Source organism: Cydia splendana, chromosome 10 (genome assembly GCF_910591565.1).
Source record: "Cydia splendana chromosome 10, ilCydSple1.2, whole genome shotgun sequence".
Lineage (NCBI taxonomy): Eukaryota > Metazoa > Arthropoda > Insecta > Lepidoptera > Tortricidae > Cydia > Cydia splendana.
This window is the reverse complement of record NC_085969.1, coordinates 1235141-1257693: the sequence shown is the minus strand read 5'-3', so window position 1 is coordinate 1257693 and position 22553 is coordinate 1235141. Positions and strand designations below refer to the sequence as shown.

The window sequence follows — 22553 nt, the reverse complement described above, 5'->3', positions numbered from 1 at the left end:
ATTGCATTTAGTAAGTTTATGAAAGCTATGAACCTCTCAACGTGAGTCACTTAACTACTTGTCGCTTATATGTACAATAGGAAAATCATGAAACTTGAATATGACAGGTTATATGTAATCATTCATTATAGGTACATAATATATTACAAGTGGCGACAAAATGGTGTAGAATGCTGGGATGCTATTTTGCAAATACTTAGAGAGTAAATTATATGAAATTGGAATCTGATTTATCAATCTAAGAACTCAGAGTTTCAGTAGCAACCTTGAGTCCTTGTAGAGGATATGCTATAGTATTAATTATAACTAAGAGCCTTGTATTAGGCATAGAGAAACAAGAACCCTGGGGATGGGCATGCTAATGTATTTGCAATTAAGAACCTTGTAATAGGCACAGTAACATGGATGAGTCTTCATAGAGTAGAAGGCAAGTATTATACAAGAACCTTGTAACAGGTACTGCTGTGGCATCAGCATTTATGAGTCCTCATAGAGTAGAGGTCATATTATTGATAAAGAACCTTGTAGTAGGTACTGCTGTGGCATCAGCATTTATGAGTCCTCATAGAGTAGAGGTCATATTATTGATAAAGAACCTTGTAGTAGGTACTGCTGTGGCATCAGCATTTATGAGCCCTCATAGAGTAGAGGTCATACTTTTGATAAAGAACCTTGTAGTAGGTACTGCTGTGGCATCAGCATTTATGAGTCCTCATAGAGTAGAGGTCATACTTTTGATAAAGAACCTTGTAGTAGGTACTGCTGTGGCATCAGCATTTATGAGTCCTCATAGAGTAGAGGTCATACTTTTGATAAAGAACCTTGTAGTAGGTACTGCTGTGGCATCAGCATTTATGAGTCCTCATAGAGTAGAGGTCATACTATAGAAAATAAACGTTAAAAGTACTAATCAATTATAATGAGCCTTCATAGAGTAGAAGGCATGGTGTTGAACAAGAACCTTGTATTAGGTACTGCCTAAGTATTGGCATGGACAAGTCCTAGTAAAGGGTATAAAATAGAAGTAATAAAATATTAGTTGTTTAGAGGTTGAAACAAACTGTAATAAAATAAAATTAAAATGTCAAGTACTCCTAGCTGTAAAGCGAGCCAAACACCAAACAACTAAAGGTTTTTACAAATAAAGATAAGTGTGTGGTTCTATCTCCCTCTCTCTCTCTCTCTCTCAGACGTACTCCAATATTTTCCACCAAAAGATTGTATTTGTAAATCTATTTTGGAAGTTTGCTAGGTAGAAGTTGTGTATTGAGATTTATTAAGTAAGGAAGGATAAAAATAAACGGTATACCTGTGTTTTATTTAGTTTTAAGTTATATTTAAGTAACTATCGATATGACGTCAATCGATAATCGATTGATTCGCCATTACTTTGTGAATAACGCAATACTGAAAATGAAATAATCGATTGAATCGCGTCACTAATCGATAGTGAAGTTTGTAGTGGCAAAACTAGAAAGTTTGTTGTCTATGTACAGTTTCTAAAAATGTCAAACTAAGATCGCTTCTCTTATTGGATAAAATAAACTAAAACTTTTCTTATTGGACGTTATCTACTTTGAGTTCTAGCGGAATATTGAGAATGTAATTGCAAACTAACTTGCTTGTTTGTTTGTGCTTTGCAAAAGAAATAACACATTTTCTCCGCCATTACCGGTAAAGTTTCGAAAGTTGAAAAGTTGAGTGATAAAGAAGAAGAATCTGCATTTAACACGTCAAATACAGCAATATATACAGGACGGCAGCCGATACATTAGCTATTACTGTTACATATTGCCTTTAAGACACCTTACGAAGGTACGTAGCGAAAAAGTTGTTGACTAATATTATGATGTTAGTAGTTGCAATTAGAACTAGAGAAGAAGTATTTTACTCTTTCTGTGTGAGTATTATTATTCTTATCAGACGATATTCTAGTTTATATCGTGTACGAAATAGTTGTTTTTTAAATAAAGAATGCGAACTTTAAAGCATACAAGTACGCCGAGTTGTACATTAATACCGCCATTTGCTTTGCGTTATTTACAGGTTAATACTACAACAAAATATACTATCATATATATGTTAGTCGAAAAAAGGGTAGTAAAATGGAGCAATTCTTGCGCGAACGATTAGAACTAAGAAGAGTAAAGCTCGAAGAAGATGTAAAGAGCTCGGAAGAGTTAATTTCCTTATTTAAAGCGGGAAATGCGATCCCGGAACAGGATGTTATTAAGATACGATTGAAGCTAAAACAATCTCTAAATAACATACAAAATGATGTGGACAACTATATTAAAACTAACTCGGGGGACACAGGAGTGCTACGCATATGCCTTGAACAGCAAGTTAAGGCCGAAGATCAATTAATTGAACTTGACTTGTTAAATTCAAGAGAGAATAAAAACATACCGACTGTTAAGCTACCCAAATTAGAACTCATGAAATTTAATGGTGATATATTAAAGTGGACTGAGTTCTGGGACCGTTTTATGGCCAATGTCCATTCCCAGAATATGAAAGATTCTGAAAAACTTGCGTATCTGCACAGCTTAGTTCAAGACGATGCTAGGGAGGCCATTCAAGGCCTGGCAATAACAAACTCTAATTACAAAGTAGCGGTGACTACGCTACAAAACCGATATGGGAATGAACAAAAGGTAATAGATTCCCATTACGAAGCTCTCAATAAGATTAAACGATGTAACTACACCTCTGAAGATTGTCGTAAGAATTTAAATAACATTGAAACCCATTTACGAGTATTGTCATCTTTAGGCGAGAATATTGAGAGCAATTTCCTACGGAGCCTTATTATCGATAAATTCCCAGACAAGGTGATATACGAATTAAACCTGCTATCAGCCAACGATCAGACAATAACAAGTATAAGAAATACTTTGGATGCCATTATAGTAGCATTAGAAAAGTCCAAGGTAAAGGAACCTGTTCAAAAGGAAACACCTGCTGCTACTACCGATGCATTCATATCAATTGATAGTAGACCTAAATACCACAGAGGGAAAAGGATATCAGGCTTCACACCCCGTAATAGACTGTCATCTGAGTTAAGAAACTACAATAAAAAACGAAATGCTACTCCTATGAATGATAAAAGTGTTAAGAAACCAAAACTAAGTTGTATTTTTTGCTCTGGACCACATTTTAATGATGAGTGTACCTCTGAGAAGACAATTGAAGACAGGAAAAAGAAGTTAGTCAACCGCTGTTTTATTTGTTTAAAGTTGGGACATCGTGTACCTGAATGCAAGAGACGCAAGCAATGTTTCCATTGCAAAGGCAACAAGCACAATCGTGCCTTATGCCCAAAGAGAGAACCTGCAGGTAAGAAAAAGGACCCATGTAATACATCAACATTGAACTTGCTGGGTCAGTGTCTTAAAGCAAAATCTTTTTTACAGACTGCAACAGTGCAGGTGACTCACAAAAACAAAAGACTAACATGTAGACTGCTTCTTGACTGCGGAAGTCAAAGAAGTTATATTACTACCGGATTGGCAAAAACCCTGGATTTGACTTCATATAATGTGGACTCCTTACTGATCTTTACCTTTGGAGCAGAGAAACCTACTGAGACCTTGAGCCCTTGCACGGACATTGTAATCAACACAAAACGAGGAGTAGAAAGAAATATCCATGTTAACATCGTCCCTCGTATTACTAATAGGATACCTATACAAAATATTCCTGAGACAAACTTAGTTGATGTACTGGCAGACAGTGGCTCACAAGGAAGTGAAGTAATAAATATGCTCATTGGTAATGATTATTACTTTTCCTTTATTAGGAATAATATTATACAAGTTGATAGTGATCTATACCTAGTAGACACAGATTTTGGATGGGTAATATCAGGTCGCCTCAGTACTGATAATCGAGAAGACGACAATACGTTGACAGTTGTAACCTACCATCAAAGCAATCGAGGCTGTAAGTGTTTTACAGAACCCGATCTACCCCTAAGACAGTCTGATGTGAAATTCCTGTGGAGTCTGGAGAACATTGGAATAACTGATTCAGTAAAGGCCACCAGAGAGGAAATTGCAGTTCAACACTTTAATGACACTGTTGTGTATGAAGGAGGTCGTTATTATGTGAAGTGGCCATGGACAACATATCCACCAGATGTGCCTACTAACTATGGCCTAGCATATGGCAGGCTCAAAGGATTAGTGCAACGACTGGATAAGCCTACACTACAAGAATATAACGAGATACTGATGGAACAACTTAAGGCTGATATAATAGAAGTTGTTCAAGTAGACTCAAATGTCCAATGCCAGTCTGTGCCTCCAGTTAACTACCTTCCGCATCACATTATCAAACAGAGTGCCAAGCGTGGGCGTATTGTGTATGACGGCTCAACAAGATTAAAGGATCAGCAAAGCCTTAATGAGTGCTTATATAGAGGACCTTGCATGCTTCAAGATCTGACGGCTCTGCTCTTGAACTTTAGAGTTTATAAAATAGGTATTATAGCAGACGTCGAAAAGGCTTTCTTGCAGATTGGCCTACAGGAAGAAGATAGAGACGTGACAAGGTTCTTATGGCTGAAGGATATTAACAAACCATTGTCCGATGAAAACATACTGCACTTAAGATTTTGTAGAATGCCTTTCGGGATTATTTCGAGTCCTTTCTTACTGACGGCTACCATACGTTACCACATTTCACAGAAGAATAGTGAGTTGCTCAAAAAGGTAGCGAACAAGTGTTATGTTGATAATGTTGTGACTGGCACTAACACTTCAGAAGAGGCCGTCCAATTATATGATGAAACCCGAAGAACATTTGAAGAACTCTCAATGAACCTAAGAGACTGGACATCAAATGATGAATCTTTTATTCAGACTGTACCGCAACAATATAGAGCAAAAGAGACAAACGAAATAAAAGTTCTAGGCCTGCTGTGGAATAAAAAGGAAGATGTGCTTACATTGAACATAAATAAAGAAGTTTTTACCGATGGACCCTCAGATGAAGTGACAAAAAGGGAAGTCCTAAGAATATTGGCATCAGTATATGACCCATGTGGCATAGTCTCCCCATTACTCGTGCCAATCAAACTGTTTCTACAGGAATTATGGAGAAATGACTATAAATGGGACTCACCACTGTCACAGGAGCTATTACAAAAGTGGAAGAAAATTGAAAGCAACCTAGGTGATATAAAAGATGTTAAGATACCACGATATGTAGAAGCCAATATCAGTGAAGGATCTGAAAATGAATTACATTGCTTTGCAGATGCTGCAAAAGACTCTTATGCAGCAGTAGTATATTTAAGATCAAGCAATGGTTCCGAGGTAAAGACATCCTTTTTATTATCAAAAAGTAGAGTTGCACCATTGGAAAAGAAAAATAAAAATGAGAAGAAGAATGAAAGAAAACTGACTATTCCACAACTGGAACTACTTGGTTGTGTAATCGGAAATCGTTTATTGGCATACCTGAAAGAGACCATAGAGTTACCCATTGATAGACAATACTTATGGACAGACAGTTTAGTGGTTCTCAACTGGATTCACTCGAATAAGCTTCTACCACCTTTCATAGCCAACAGAATAGAAGAGATAAAGAGAAATGTTGGCCTAGAGACATGCTATGTAAATACTAAAGAGAATCCAGCTGATATTGCAACCCGACCTGAGCTGTGGGTGCAGAAGAAAAATGTATGGTTAGAAGGACCATCTTTCTTGGCTAAAAGAAAGGATGAATGGCCAAAAGATATCCACCTCGCTAGCCACCAAAACCTGGCTTCTTTTCCTGCTGTAGTGGAGGGTCTGAAGGAACAGTCTTCAAATAATAATGTACCTGTAGAACCTTCAGATAATGACATGCCTGTAGAATCGTCAGATAATGACATACAGGTAGAACTTTCACAGAATTACATACCTGTGGAACCTGTTAATGATGATGATCCAAGGCCCGACCAGTATGAAGTAAGATCTCAGGTTCAGGAGATAAAAAACCTGCAACAAAGATTCTTTCCCGATGAAATAAAAGGCAAACTGACAAGCCTCAGTAGAAATCTTGGGCTATTTACAGATGTTGACGGATTGTTGAGATGCAAAGGACGAATGATGCATGCTAATTGGTCATACGACATGAGATATCCGATTCTATTGCCTAGAGACTGCGAAATCACTAAGAAAGTGGTACAAGAAATACATGAGAAGAATTACCACGTAGGAGCACCTCATACTCTCGACCTAGTTCGCCAGAAATTCTGGATTCCAAAAGGAAGACCAGTAGTGGAGAGAATACTAAGAAAATGTATTCAATGTGTAAAGCACGGAGGAGGCCCATACCCACTGCCTCCAACACCGGCCTTACCGGTAGAACGTGCCAATTATAGCAAGCCATTCACTTATACTGGAATTGATTATTTTGGACCTGTCTACGTGGATACTGAGAATGGACAGCAAAAGAGATGGATATGTCTTATGACGTGCCTAGCAGTGAGAGCCATACACATGGAAGTCGTTAAGAACTTGACTGCAGATGAATGTATTATGGCATTGAGGAGGTTTATGGCTACAAGAGGTGTACCAGTAGCAATAGTTTCAGACAATGCACTGTACTTTAAGTTAAGCTCTGAAATACTGAAGAGTGAACACTGCGTCAAGAATAACATCAAATGGAAGTTTATTCCCCAACTAGCGCCATGGCATGGTGCCTTCTATGAAAGACTAGTGGGGTTAGTGAAACATTGTATGAAAAGAACTTTGGAAAAACTGTTGCTGAATGACACACAAATTCTTACTGTCATTAAAGAAATTGAGGCTGTTGTTAACAGTCGGCCTCTGACACAAGTAGGCCCTGACATGGATATAGTTCTTAGACCATGTGACTTTCTATCTCTAGGGCGTTGTCTAAATTTGGAGATATCAGAGAATTATATACCTGACCAAACTGACACTCAAGTGAAACAGAATGTGTTAGACAGTTGGAAAAGAGGTCAGAACATGTTGAATCATTTCAAGAACATGTTTATAAACCAATATTTGATGAGTTTAAGAGAAAGGTATCAACACAGTCACAAACAACCAAGAGTAAAATCGCACAAAGAGCCAAGTGTTGGTGATTTAGTTCAAATTAAAGGCGACAATAGCAACAGAAACAACTGGAGGGTTGGCAAGATTGTCCAATTGATAAGAAGTCCTGATGGATACTGTAGAGTAGCACAAGTTAAAGTAAGAGACAGTATCTTCAAACGGTCGATTGGACACCTATATCCTTTAGAACTCGAACATCTACCTTCGGTACCGGGACAAGTTGAAACTACCAAAGACAGTGAACCCCGAGAAAGAGTTCGAGGCTCTACTCCAAGTGAGTCCGACACAAGTCGAACAATTGAAGTACCAAAAGAAAATGAGCAAGATTGTAAAGGAGAGCCAAGAGAGTTCGGAGGTAATACCTATCCAACCTATAGAAGAAGAGAGAGGGATTAATGATGATAGTCTTAATGAGAGAGAATCCACAACACCACCACAACCAGTACAAAGAGACACTAATGAGATTCCTCACCCAGGGGAAGATGTAAGCCATGAGTCCGAGGTAGTCATGCAAGATGAGAATCAGCCACGAGAGGAGGCAGTGAGACGAGCCGCAGCGATACGAGCACGAGAAAAGATCGCAGAGTGGACTCGTCAACTTTTCGCTATTCTTTAAACAAGCCTCGTCGTTGCGAGTGTCGCGAATTTACGCGATTCCATATAAAAGGTGAGTGACAACCTTTAGCATGAGATTTTGACGTTGGTAACACTGTATAGACAATTTTGGCGGGAGAGAGAAAATAACTTGACATTCTAATTTGACAGAGAAAAGGAACGCGTTCCAAGCGACTTATTAGTTAGATAGAAGAAATTTAAGAAGAAGCTGTTATTGCTGTGTTTACAGATTACATATTGTAAGAGTATAGCCAGAAGATCACCCTGGTGAGTGTTTATATTAGTATGACGAGAGAAATACGTTGAGAGGTTATGTAAAAGTAAGAACTAATTATGGTGGAACGGGAAGGTCTATTGGGGAAGGTGGTAGGACCTCCAGGGACCTGCGGGTCCCACAGAATAAGGTGAGAGTAGAGAAATCGTTGTGGCAATGGCTCTGATCACTTTAGAGAGGAATATACCACAGCGTGGCTCTAGATCAGAATCATGGTGCCATCAACGACTCTCACTGATTGCATTTAGTAAGTTTATGAAAGCTATGAACCTCTCAACGTGAGTCACTTAACTACTTGTCGCTTATATGTACAATAGGAAAATCATGAAACTTGAATATGACAGGTTATATGTAATCATTCATTATAGGTACATAATATATTACAAGTGGCGACACCTATTCTGCTTTCGTCACTCATTCTACATTGAAAGCCACCGACGATTGTGACGAATGTAGAATGAGTGACGAAAGCAGAATAGGACTAATTTAAGAACTTGACGAAAAACGAATGGGACTACCCAAGACGATACCATTCGCTTTGCGATTGAAAGATACAAAGAGGGGTTACAGATGTGCATAATTGTTTTCCATTGTATTTTCACGGAAACGTACGAACGTGTCTTTCTATTTCAGTCAGAGTCGGTACAAAGAGTACTGAGGTTGACTGAAGTAGCATGACAAATACGAACGTTTCCGAGAAAATACGATGGAAAATAAGTATGCACTGCATCTGTACACAATGGTACCTATATTATTTATGGAATGGTGTCCCACACTAAAAAAAAAACCAGGAGTAGTATTCAAATTTCCAATATGTACATTATTATACATATATCAGTGCACGCGAAATTCACTGAGACTGAGTTCAACCAACGAGTGTGAGGAATCTATAATCAGGAAATTATTTACCAAATTCATGTGCTAACTGGTAACCCTTGGGGGTGTCAGCCCACCCCTGAGGGGGGTGTCATCGGCCACTGGTCTCCCGCGGCGCGGTAACAAGCGGTAGTGATAGACTATCAAACATAGTTATGGGCTATTGTTTTAGTCTCGAAGGAATCGTAGCTTTGTTTGGTATTTGAAACTATGTGGATCACCATCTTTGAATTATAGATCACAATTACAATACATTACGCCTCTGCCGCGCGCTCTCTCTCTTCGCTTTTGGCGTCAGCACCGGAATGCGATCTGATTGCATGGCGATGGGCGGCTGTGAGAAACGAATGCTTGAGGTGATGAATTCTAGGCCCTCAAGTGTAACGTTTGTTATCCGTGTGTGAAATGTAATGTTATAGTACCAATTGTTCTATGTTGTTATGTGTAGTGTTGGTTTACTGTAATCTCATGTAAACGTAGTTATAAAAAAAAATACAGTTCTCTAGATTTCTCGATGACATGATAAGAGGAGCAACTTTAAAATGCACCCTATAAACCTTTTTTTTAAAGTTGTCTTTGTGAAGTCAGGAAACATTAAGGAAATATCTTTTTCATCCTCCGCTTTCACTTGTCACAGTCCCTTGGGGTCGGCGTGGCACTTTTCTTCCATACTTCTCTGTCGCCCGCCATCTCATCCACATGATTTCTTTTCATATCATCTTTCACACAGTCCATCTTTTACTTGGCTTACCATACCTCTTGCAACCCTCCATATCTATTAATACAAGAGGTATATCTTTCCGATGTCGGTTAGTAAATGAAACATCCTCGAACACCCTTATAGTTTAGTAAATGCTCGCAGGGAATTTCATTAGCGACACCCCACTGACCGCATTCAAACCGATGTACCAACAGCAACATAGGTAACTGATCTTATGTCGACCTTATGTCTTTGTATTAAGGTTTATGAAATGTAAGTTAACGGTGGGGTCGATGATACAAGGATTCCGGTCACTACGGCATAGGTCGAGCTTTGAAAGGTGTTGATCGTCTTGATTATTTGTATGTACAAGTATAGAACATATATACGACTCCATTAAAAATAATAATTTGGTGAGTGATGAATTATCAAAGACAACTAATAAATAGGTTTTTGTATAAAACCACTTGCTTCGCAAGACCCAGAAATATTGAGAGTTTAATTTGTGTGCCGCATGTTACATACTTTAACCTACATATAAGATACAATAACAATTTTGTTTCAAGGGTGCTATGATGGCATCACGACACAAATTTCAAAATTGATTTTGATCTGATACTATTCTCGGGGTACCTATCTCGCTAAGACTTGGCATATGATAAGTAATATCAATATCAAAGCAAGATGAATTCTGAAATGTCGAATGCCTCTACGATTGCATGTAGTTTAATTTGGTAGTATTTCCAACGTCCAGAGAACCGTTTAAGCCGCAGCCCTTGAAACAATATTTTAAATCCCGCATTTTAATTGGTCGCTGCGAGCCGGCGGGTTATGGCGAAATCAATTTCCGATCGAGTCTGAAAATATAACGATAGAGACTGAAAATATAAGAGAGACTGAAAATATACGGACGAAACAATAACATTCTGACGACATTTGCTGTTTCATTATTTTTATTCTCTTCATGCAGCCTTTTAAATAGAAACATGAGCTTTAGAATAAGCGAGCGCCGATTCTTTTAAGTTTAGGATCTCATTTTTTATATTTCAAATATTATACGCGGAATACTTATTCTTATACAGTCAAGGTCTAAAATATCGCCATATATACAAACAAACCGCCAAAGAAATACCATAAGGGTATATTAGCTATACAATATACATTAATGCAGATAATTTTGATTTCTGATTCATCACATATATGTTGGTTCGTCTGCGCCAGCGGTCGGCAACCTGCGGCCCGCGGGCCACATGCGGCTCGCGAACCTGTCACTTGCGGCCCGAGAGGCGCCTTGGCTATTTTGTATGTAATAGTGACAAAAGACAATGTCTAATAAAGTACGGCCCGCGTCACCTCCGTTAACTACTATGTGGCCCTTGGCTGCTAAAAGGTTGCTGACCGCTGGTCTACGCGACTTATGTCGTAGCGGTACCGCGTATCTCATAGTGGGTTTGTTATATTTAAAAAGTTGGTTTGTACATATATTTTTTGAGCTTTCAGCAGTCAACGAAATTAGGAAGAGAAGTCTTGACATCCTTAAAACAATAGCGAAACTATTTCTCCTAAAAGGAAAATATTTTCCATTAGGAAAAGGTAACACACAGTCACGTCATGTCACGTCATGTCACGTCAACATCAAACTTTTTATACAACGTGTAAACGAATAATTTTCCTCGCCGTTTCCCTTTTTTCAGCTCGAATGGATACTGGAAACTTCCTAACTAATGCAAACAGTATACTTTTGTTTTGACTTACCGGTGTTGCCATTCATAAAAAGTTTTCCAAGATGGTGGACGTGAAAAATGTAACTTGGCTCTTTAATTTAATCCGTGGTAACGATTGGCTGATTCCCGTATCTTTCTTTTGTTCATTTCGATGTTTTTTTGACTTAGTGGTTGTCAGAATAAGTCTTGGAATTAATGAAATGGAAACATATGGAGATAATGAAAAGATAAACTTTTTGATTTGTTAGCAAATAAGATACAATTTACCCCAAATTTCGGGATAAGAAGAAGCTTTTTTTTTTCTTAGCCCAGCCAACGAAAGGCCACATTATTTCGACATCGCCATTCGATATCGGATCGGATAACGTAAAACGGCCATACATTACCTGCAATAAGGCGGTGTGCACACGGCACGCGCACACCGTCCCGTTCTTGCCGCACGGCGCGCCGAGCCACGCGCACGCGCCGCCGCGCCGCATCGCAAGCGCACATGTCCGCTACGCCACTGTTTTTTGCACTGTTGCACTGCGCCTTACACTTTTGTACGGATTTTTACACTGCTTGATGCTTTTTACACTGTAATACCGTTTTTTTTCACTGTTGTGCTGCTTTTTATATACATTGATTTAAGATCAGATAAATACAGTAATTGTATGTAAAAAATAATCAAAAAAGTTAAAGATACTTTAACGTTAGACTTAATTTTCTTTATCTTAACCATTTCAAAGTGTCAGAAAATTTGTGTTAAATGTGTTTTCAGCTTTTTGTTTTCACAAAAAATATGTACCGTTTTGTAATTTCTGTGCTGACTGACTTAGATGGAAATTAAGTAAAACCGCAGTTTTTATTACATAGCGGACTTTTCCCGCTATATTATTTTTGTTTTGTACGAAAATATAGTTTATAAATAAATAAAAGTTTCTTAAAAGGACCACAATTCAGTAAATACGTTATTAAGCAATCGCTATTTTATTGTGACGTTCTTGTACAGTTCATCTACATAAATTCATCTATAGCCCATAAATAGCGAAGTAAAAGAAATAAGGCAACAATATTCATAAAGTAAATGCAATAAACGAGTCGGTACGAGGCGCGGCCCAGCGGGCGTCCGCATTAACATGTAGGCTGCTCGTTTGCGATCATTGAGGCAATGCCGTAAATGGCCGACATTCGAATAAAACGTGTTTATTACTTAGGTACTAGCAAGGTACACTATACTTGCTGCTAAACTAAGTGGCGAGTCAGGTCATAATGCCATCTCTTTCACTCTTGGTTGGTCTTAACAAGGGCAAAAGAGATAGCATTATGATCTCGGTCGCCAGTGGTCTAGTGCATGGTATAATAATATACTCCGCCTGGTACTCCATTCCCGTCTTTTCTAGGTCACCTAACTGACACGGGCCTACGTCATCATGCGACAGCGCTATATGATAATATGCGATAGCGCTATATATAGCGGCCATGTTGTTGTGACGTAGGCCCGTGTCACTCTGGGAATGGAAGACCATGTTTTATTAGACTATGGTCTAGTGGTCAAGACGTTAGCCGCGTAAGCTGAAAACGCCAGTTCAATACCGGCCTCGGTCACCGGAGCGCTTGGTTCTTTACTCTTAAGTATGTATCCCCTTATTCATAAAACTTTAAAAGTTTCAATTAGATTTATGTTTTATCCCTTTCTTACTAAAACATAAGTCAAAATGATATATTATGACACATAATTAACAGCTAATTGAGGCATGTACCTAGTGGGATGATGTATAACGTCAATAATAACTAAAAACGTCTGTACTTGCGTGAGGCGCGTACATATTACACGTGGAACTCTTGTACAGATAATATGAATAATTCTAATCAATACCTACACGAGTAATATCCTGATCCTGATATTATTTTCGGCAAACAAACGAGAGCGTGAGTAAACGTGACTAATATACAGTAATATCGCTAAAAAGATGTACGAGGCTTTTTCCAATGTAACCCGATATCAGTAATGGAATAACACATTTGTTTTGTATAATTCACATGATGAGCATTGAACATGAGGAATATAGATACAGATTTGTTTTACAAGGGGGCAAAGTTGTTTGTTTAATCTCTCGTGTCAATTTTGATACCCGAGCAAGCGAAAGATTCCAAAATTGAACCACAAGCGTAGCGAGAGGTTTGAAAAATGGAATCTTGAGCGTTGCGAGGGTTAAACAAATTTTGCCACCGAGTGAAACACAAAATTTTTCACCACACCAACACAAGAAAAACACTAGCTGCAAAATATCAAACAAAATCAAAGCAAATCAATTCAAACTGAATGTTATATATTATTATTCAAAATCATCATTTAAAAGTCAATTCTACCAGCCAACATAAGGAAACAACTCAAAATTTGCATTTGATTACTTTGCCCCACATGTGGATAAAACGCAACTTTCTCATCAGTTTTTGAGCAATCAAGAGAGCCTTTACCAGCTGGTGTAGTGAAAAGGTTTTTATCGTCTAGTTTATAATACCTTTACCTAACCTTAAGTAAAATGGTTCTTGTTTCCTACATGAGTAAGTCTCCTGGACTCCCCCTATGCTACGAAATAAATATCCGCTATGTTACTCGCTACTACCTTGCATGCATGCCATGCGCTTTTGCATCAGTCCTGTATCATGTTTTCTAAAAAGATTTCAACTTGTCACATTGAGTAGGTCAAGCGGGCCGTTTAGCTCGGCGTCTGAAGAGCCAATTACCCTGCCTCCTTTGGGGCTTGGTTAAAGCTGCAGGGAAATTACTGTGGTCTTTTAGAAGGTTATTATACAAGTGGCATGCATTTACAGTTGTTATATTTTGAAATTTGGGGACATGGCTCAATGTTGTGTACAAGTAAAAAATACAGAGTAGGGACTGGCGTGGCGAAAATATTAAGGCTAATTCTATTGTATTGTTTTAAGACTGGCAGAGGCTTAGACCCATAGTTTGAAAAACACTGTTCTATAGCATCTAGATTATTATACCTATATTTTTAAATAAGAGCAGAAATCGGTGACATAAATTTATGCAAATATTCCGCTTTTACAACGAACGAAACAAAAAGTCGGACGCTAAAGCAATGCTTATACCTAGGGTAGTGGCTACGTTCAAATTTCAAAACAACTTATTGAATTTTTCTCAAAAATGGACGGCAAAGTCGACTTTGCCGTTTAAAAAATAGGTTGCGAAGCGCGTAGTTTATGGTCAGTCAAAAATTAAAAAGTTAAAAACATTGCAGTCTCGATTTTGGGACTGCAATGTTGCATACAAATTCCATTATTTGTCGAGTTCCAAACTTTTTAAAAGTTGAAATGGCCATATCAAATGAAGGCACAGGCCCATTAAACAGCCAAACAGATGATTAGTACCGCGACTATTTAGCTGTCTCAAATAGGTTGGCGTATTTTCGGCAGAAAAATACACTTCTATTTTTTTATTAAAAAAATAAAAAGGCGGCAAAGCTAATTTTTTCAATTGTTTCTACTTTTTTCTGTGAAAATATATACGTAAGAAAGTTGCTTTTGTAAAATATTTCTATGATATTTATATTTCTTGCACCATTTTTGAGAAAAGCACTATATATGACTCGGCTGGAAGGCTACTTGCTGGCTTCGGATTCAATTAAACGGACTCCCAAGGTCGTCCGTTTAAAACGAATCCTCAGCCTGCAAGTAGCTACTTCCGAGCCTCGACAATAATGTACTATTACATTGCTACCAAAAAATACAAAAAAGGAACGATATGCAATTAACTAAGCACGAAATGTGTTCCTTTCATGTTTTGCAAACCTAAAGGTTCAGTGGTATAAATATGGACTAACGAACTAAATCGTTTGAGATTTTTCTTTGTTTAATTGGAAATGCCAGTCAACCATCAACCTGAAACCTTAATAAAAATGAAACCCAAATAAATGACAGGACAGAGTTCAAAGGTTTTTAATGAAATAGTTCCTCTGCGGCATCGTCAGAGCTTGGCCAATTATTGGGTTGATCTCTTTTTAACCGACATAAAAAAAAAACAGGAGTTTATCAATTCGGCCGTATGTTAAAATATGACGTTTTGATTTCTTCAATTCTGTTTTAACAGATTTTTAACACAGAAATATTACCCAAGAAGGGCAAGAGTTAAAGCCGGAATTAAATTACGAAATTAATGGCGTGTAATTTAATGGGTGTTTTCGTAATTTCATGAATGCAAATCAATTTCGTGCACTGTGTGATTTTTTGGTAAAATTAGTTTCACGACAATCATGCCACTACTTTCGTAATGTAATTTCGGCTTAAGGATTAGGATTATATCACCGTATATTAGGAATTTAATATATATTAGGAATTTAATATGTATTATGATAGCACGATTTTATATTTAAGCACTAAGTTAGTAAGGAATCTAGTTTAAGTTTAATTTAACTTTTTACATCTTTTTACTCACAAGCCGCTGCCCTTCATAGATATTCCTTTGGTTTCTGCCGATATTATTGTTATGCTAACTTCAAACCAACGTTTATTTGGACTGAAATGAATGCAAGCTGTCAGTGGCACGATTCAATTTTGGTTTGATGGTATGGTTTATGCAAAAAGTGTGCACGTAAAGTTAGTTCAGTCTAGTTTGAAATAGAGGTCTGTTAAGTTTTATAAATAAAACGGCAAGCAATGATGACATATTATTATGTATGTATGGATTTATATGGGTTACATAGTTTATATGGGTTACCCGTTACCCCCAATCTGGCAGAATATTATTTGTCAGAAATACACTTCGCATAACACGTACCGCAGAAAAACTTTTTCACCACACCTGCTCGGAAAGGCTTACTTTGCACTTCAAAAACGGATAGCAAAGTTGCACTTTGCTATCAGTAATTCACATGTGGGGCAAAGTAATCAAATGCAAATTTTGAGTAGTTTTCTTATGTTTGCTGGTATACTTAGAATTGACTTTTAATGATGATTTTGGATGATAAATATTTAATAACATTCATTTGAATTTGATTTGGTTTGATTTTGTTTAATATTTTACATTTAATATTTGCTTCGGGTTGGTGTGGTGAAAAATTTTGTGTTTCACTCGGGGGCAAATTTTGTTTAACCCTCGTAACCCTAAATATTAGCACGAGCGGTTAAACAACAACTTTGCCCCCTTGTATTACTGTACTATTAGTCCAATGATACTTTCGCATAAATATATAGGTACTTGCGATAACAGTCATTTCATATAATATTCATTTGGCAGAGATTTTCTAAGTGGATTAGATTAGGGTTATAAGTATAACAATACATTAAACAAAACAACAACAAAAAAACTTTTAAAGTGTACATTCAGACCAGAACAATTCATTGAAACACCATAAACACTGCGCTTTGTGGCCCGCCATTTCATTGTTTACCTGCACTTCTGCTGACTTGCATTTGCAATAAAAATCCGTTTTCCATTTTCCCATTACGCAAATCGATTTGCCATAAATCGGTCTCGTTGTGATGCTGCTAACTGATTAGTTTTATCAGTTAATGGAATTAAATGGAGGCTGCAGATATTAATATTAATTTATTTGATTGGTAGGATACATCCGGTGTTGCACAACCGGTGCATAGCCGATGTAGCTTTATTTGACGTTCATAAGCGCATAGTAATATGCTTTTATATTTTATATTTCGCTCGTACTTGTCCGTACATGTATTGGCACGAGCGAGACGCACGATAACTAAATAACATTATTTAAATATCATTCTGATGTCAGTGCACGTTCGAATTGGCGTGGAAATTATTATTGCCCACGCTGAAACCTGGACCCTTCGCTCGATCAATAACGTAAGTAAGTCGGTAAGTTCGGTCAGCACTACATATATTTATTTCTACATTAATAACCTAAATGGACTAATCAAATTTGTTTCATATATGAAAACAAAAGAAAAAAACAAACCATTAAAATGGATGAATGGATATTATAAAGCGGCTATTAAGGCAGTGATCATATTATTCCCAACTGACTTAATATAGGCTTCACACTGTCCGCTGAGACTGTCCCTAATTTACTAAAATCCCTTAATTTTCTACCCTATACTATACACAGCAGAGTCTAAATTTCCTTGGACTTAGAATTCAGACACTGATATATTTCCTTTAAACCCGCGTTGATATATTTCCTCAAAAGCAGGCTGAAACACATTGGAATTCATTGTATAAAGGTCATAACTTAATTTGAGGTCTGGGAAGATAGACCTTTCCTATTATTGTGTCTAAATTGTTTAAAAGATAAACGATTCGATTTACCTACTATATTAGATAGGGATATAAAAATATGTGATGTTCCATATCTAAAGGCATATAAAGACCTTAGGCATGGAACGCCACATATGTTCAGATGTTTCTAGCAAATGGGCCATTTAATTTAAAAATGTACACCACACTTAATTTCAATTTGCATTTTTTTTTGTTATTTCTACTTTTTTTCTCCTATCAGGGTTGAAAGAGCTTGTGATTCTAAGTTGAAATAATATAAAAATTTCCAAATCTAAAAAGAAAATGTCTGGCGGTAAAATCTGTCAGTGTATGGTGTGAATTAACCGTAGACTGTTAGCCGGAGATCTGCTCACAAACATAAATATAGGTATTATATGCCTAATCCAGTCTCCTGGCAAAAACATCAAACATGCTTATAGTTTTAGTAGTTCTTTGAAAAGGGTTTACAAAATTAAATACTCTTCTTTGAAAGGACAGTTTTAAAATAAAGACGTGTATTGTTCTTGACAGGAAGTGGTGTGTTCCACACTCACGAAACAGTGGCGCGAACACTTAGATGGAATGAAACCACAAAAGTACGCTCTATGATAAATGATTACCTACTTACAGTCTCCAGGGTCACTATTATACCTAATGGTTTTGCTGACTTGCGACTCTGTAAAAAATGGTAATACACAACCATCTCCAGAGTTTATTAATAAATAGCTCATTAATATGGCAATGAGGGCGCAAAAGTTAAAAATAAAGTAAAAACGGTTATAAAGGCCTCGTTGTAATAAAGAAACAAAACAGGAACAATAGGACGCGAAAGAGAGGATTTTAGGAAGACTCTTATTATGGTCAATGCCATTTCAAAATAATATTTACCATGCGTCTTTGTTTGTTTTTGTTTTATTTTGCATAATGGTCGAAAAAAAACTTATCTTGAATCTAAACTTTATTAGACAAAGTTTTTCTAGATATAATTATTTTTTTAGTAATACCACTGTATATATCTTGTTTGTAAATAAATGATTATAAAATGAAGCATAAGAATTTAAAATTCTTTCGGTTCATTCAAAGATTCAAGATTCAGAACATTGTAGAAGTTAAGCCTATTAGCACTTTCAAATCGTCGGTTACAAACATTATTTTAGGCTAATTAATCTTTCATATACCTACCTCTATGTGTTTGGTGGTCTACAATTATGGATTCAAACCTCGGTCATGTCGTTAGGTTGTACGGTCAATGAATTGAATTTAAGTACCATTTGGTACTTTGGCACAGTGACAATAATATAAGGTCCCTATGTCCCTATCGACTTTCATCCTCAACCTCCTTATCATACACTGACAAGAGGTTAATAGACCCATTTATGTATTAATGTAATTCCAAAAAAAAATGCTTGGCGCCTGCAAGCCATCCTCCTATTAAGTTAGCAACCGAACCGCCGCTCACCTTTGCCTAACCTTACATTAGTGGACGCGTCCGCCAACATATCGGGTTACTAAAAGCTCGCTAGCAGCCCTCTCGCGAACTTAGTGCTTAACCTATCTTAGGTGTACTTTATCTTTAACGTCTAAGGGTTTCATTAAGAGTTAGACGGTAGACTGAGTTCTTTGTTGGCAAAAGATAAAATATCTTGTTTTTAGGGTTCCGTACCCAAAGGGTAAAACGGGACCCTATTACTAAGACTCCGCTGTCCGTCCGTCCGTCTGTCTGTCACCAGGCTGTATCTCACGAACCGTGATAGCTAGACAGTTGGAATTTTCACAGATGATGTATTTCTGTTACCGCTATAACAACAAATACTAAAAACAGAATAAAATAAAGATATAAGTGGGGCTCCCATACAACAAACGTGATTTTTGACCAAAGTTAAGCAACGTCGGGCGGGGTCAGTACTTGGATGGGTGACCGTTTTTTTTCTGCTGTTTTTTGTATTATGGTACGGAACCCTTCGTGCGCGAGTCCGACTCGCACTTGCCCGGTTTTTTTATAGATAATATACCTACTCGCATCATAAGAGTGGGTGAAGTGCAACCAAGATGTACCTACATAGCTGAGAAATACAATTATTCTTGATTGTGTTACCAAAATCAGTAATTTTATTTAAGTTAGGTACATGCCTGTACCTGTGTTGGCGTAATCTTTTTAATTCTGTAAATTAAGTAGAAAAATAATTTATTTTATTTTATTATATAATTATATGCGAATATATTATATACGAATATGATTTTATTTTTTAATGTCAATTTTGAATCAATACATCAAAATGGGGGCTGTATGCCCCGTTACCTAAGTCAACCATTGCGTTAAAAACATTCAGGATTAAAAAAGAACTACTTATGATCAGCGACATCAATTAAAATAGCTACAATCACTGACCTATTATTTTACGGTCCAATTTCCAACTCACAGACAAAATACTTCCCTAACCTAACTAATGTTCCTATCAACGCACTCACCAGGCTTTAAAAAAAGGCGCCATTAGATATCCATCAAGTACAAGTCATTAAAAAAATTGTTCGCTCATAAAGGCTTTGATATCCATCAAGTACAATATGCAATGGCTGAAAATGCTGTAATAATGAAGGCAAGGCCGTCAACCCCGGCAAAAACCGCCGTGCATCGCGAAAGTGCATGCACGTATTCAAGTAATAACAATTACTTAGTTGATATTTTTATTGTTCAGTTTATTCTATGATAGATCTAAAATTTTAACAAATAATAAATTTGGAAACGTGATTTCTTGGTAACTCCCAGACAATTTAGGTAACGCCAGAGACGTGAAAAATGTGTGTCTAAAAGTTAAATTCGCCCAACAGCAACCTTCTCAACGTCTTCGTTCTTACGTTTTTGTTTCGTTTTCTTAATCTCTCTTTCTCCATTAATAATGTGCTCGAAAGCGTCTTAATATTATTATTCGTATATTAAAATAAAATTATAAAGCAATTACCTCCTCTGCATTATCAATAAAGCCTGACACAATTTATAACAGAATACAAGTCTTATTAGCAACGGAACGCCAAAGGAGGAATCCACAAACTTATATTTAAAATTTCAACACTGGCCTCCGCATTGCGCCGCACGGGCCATTATGTTACTTATTTTAACGAGCTGCTAGATAAAAAGTGTACACAATAGTTCCCAAAATTTAAAACACGCTAGAATGATTAGAATAGAATACATAGCGGGGCGATAAGAAGGCAAAAGATGCAAAAAATGCATTAACTCATATTTCTTATGCTCTAACTCCAACAGGCGTAGTATAGTAAGGTAAGAGTAACAGCCGTAACAGTTTGAAATTTAAAATACGGTACGGTAATGCAATAGTGTGTTTTTAAATGGATGTTACGCATGTAGGTGTAATGATAGTATATAGGTATACTGCCCTATCAAACATAGTATATACCTATTTTAAGTTTCTTTACTAAATAATAATCATAATATATCTTAAAATATTTAAGACTATTTTATACTTTTTGTAAGACGATAAAAAATCTGGCACACGTTCCAAACGCAATTATCGTCGCCATTGAATAAAAAAGAAAACCGCTTGCATATATTTCGGAACTTTTTAAATCCGCGGCGCGAGTTCGAGTAGCCCGTAAATTAATGCTTCGCTGCTAGTGTTGGCAGTTTCTGCATTTAAACGCAATGACAAGGCTTAGTATGAAATTATTTATGCTATAATGAGTGATTGATGTTTCATTTCGAATTGCTTCAAACTTCGAATAGGTATCAACTGTTCTGAAAAAAGTAAAAAACTTACGATATCAGTCTATGGTGTCTGATTTTGCCTAAGAAAAGCTTCCTGACTGATATCGTTTCCGTACATAGTTAAGGACCATCCAAATTCTCTCTCTCATCCTAAAAAAAATCTAGAAAAGTGCCATCTATAACTGGCTTTTAGCGAACTTCCCTATTGTATATAAATAAAACAGGATAGTCTGTCAAACAACGTTGTCCGTATAGAAAACGGCACGAAATTCAAATTTTATATGGGACGATAAACGATAACCCTCCGCGCCTACATTTTTGACAGACTATATTTCCGAACTTTTTAAATTCCTGCACGGGTTCGAGTAGTCTGTAATTTAGTCGCTGGTGTTGGCAGAGCCGTGATTTCTAGCGCAATTACCTGACTTGTTGGATTTTATACGTGTACTTAGTGATGTAAGGTTCTGTTTAAATTAACGATTACAACCGCGTCCGAGCTAAAATGTAGTTAACAGCCTGAGGAAATTTACGTATCGGTTACACAGTACTTTATACTGTCTCTACGACGAGAAAAGCAGGTAAAAAGCACGAGCATCGAAAATATCCAGACTCTATTCTTGTGACACTTTTCAAAATGGGAAAAGTTTTCTAAAATGAATTGATATTTCAAAATTTTCCTTGTTAGCATTATTTGTCGTTGACTTTTTCTCTTAAATTTCTGATTTACTCGAGAAGATTGAAAGACCCGGCCAGATTTGCATGACAAGCAGGAACCGAATGAATGAAATGAATGAAGGTCGCGGTACACAAAAAACCTTTAGTTCTGTATTCATTCCTATCTTGTTGAAAATATTTAAGTACGATATGTCTTCCAAAGGCAGTTTTCGTCGTCGTGTTTCCAAGCATATACTTAGTTAGAATATTTATTTTACAAGTAATTTACACCTGATTACCGAAGGATACAAGTCTAAAACAATGGTTGACTGGTAAATGATGCTGACATTTGGCAATAAGGCTGCTATTTTAATAATATAATATCTGGGAGACCGACCTTTGCTCAGAAAACATATAAAAACTCAAACATGCGCGTTTTCCCAGAGATAAGACCTAGCTAGATCGATTTTCACCATATAGCAAATTTCATCGAAATTAATAAGGCTGCTATTTGTACATCATTTAAATTCAATATTTTCTTTTTAAACCGAATAGGTATTCTTGCTGGCACCATGGTATAATAATATACTCCGCCTGGTACTCTATTCCGAGATTCGCGTATGACCTAACTGACACGGGCCTACGTCATCATGCTGTTTACATGTTCTCAAACTTTAAAAT

At 36.9% G+C, this 22553-nt stretch overlaps 1 protein-coding gene across 5 annotated transcripts in view; it reads right to left on the bottom strand.

Annotated features, from left to right (window-relative positions):
- Window positions 1–22553, bottom strand: part of LOC134794096 (liprin-alpha-1) — a 269061-nt gene that overhangs the window by 28744 nt on the left and 217764 nt on the right. The window lies entirely within an intron of this gene.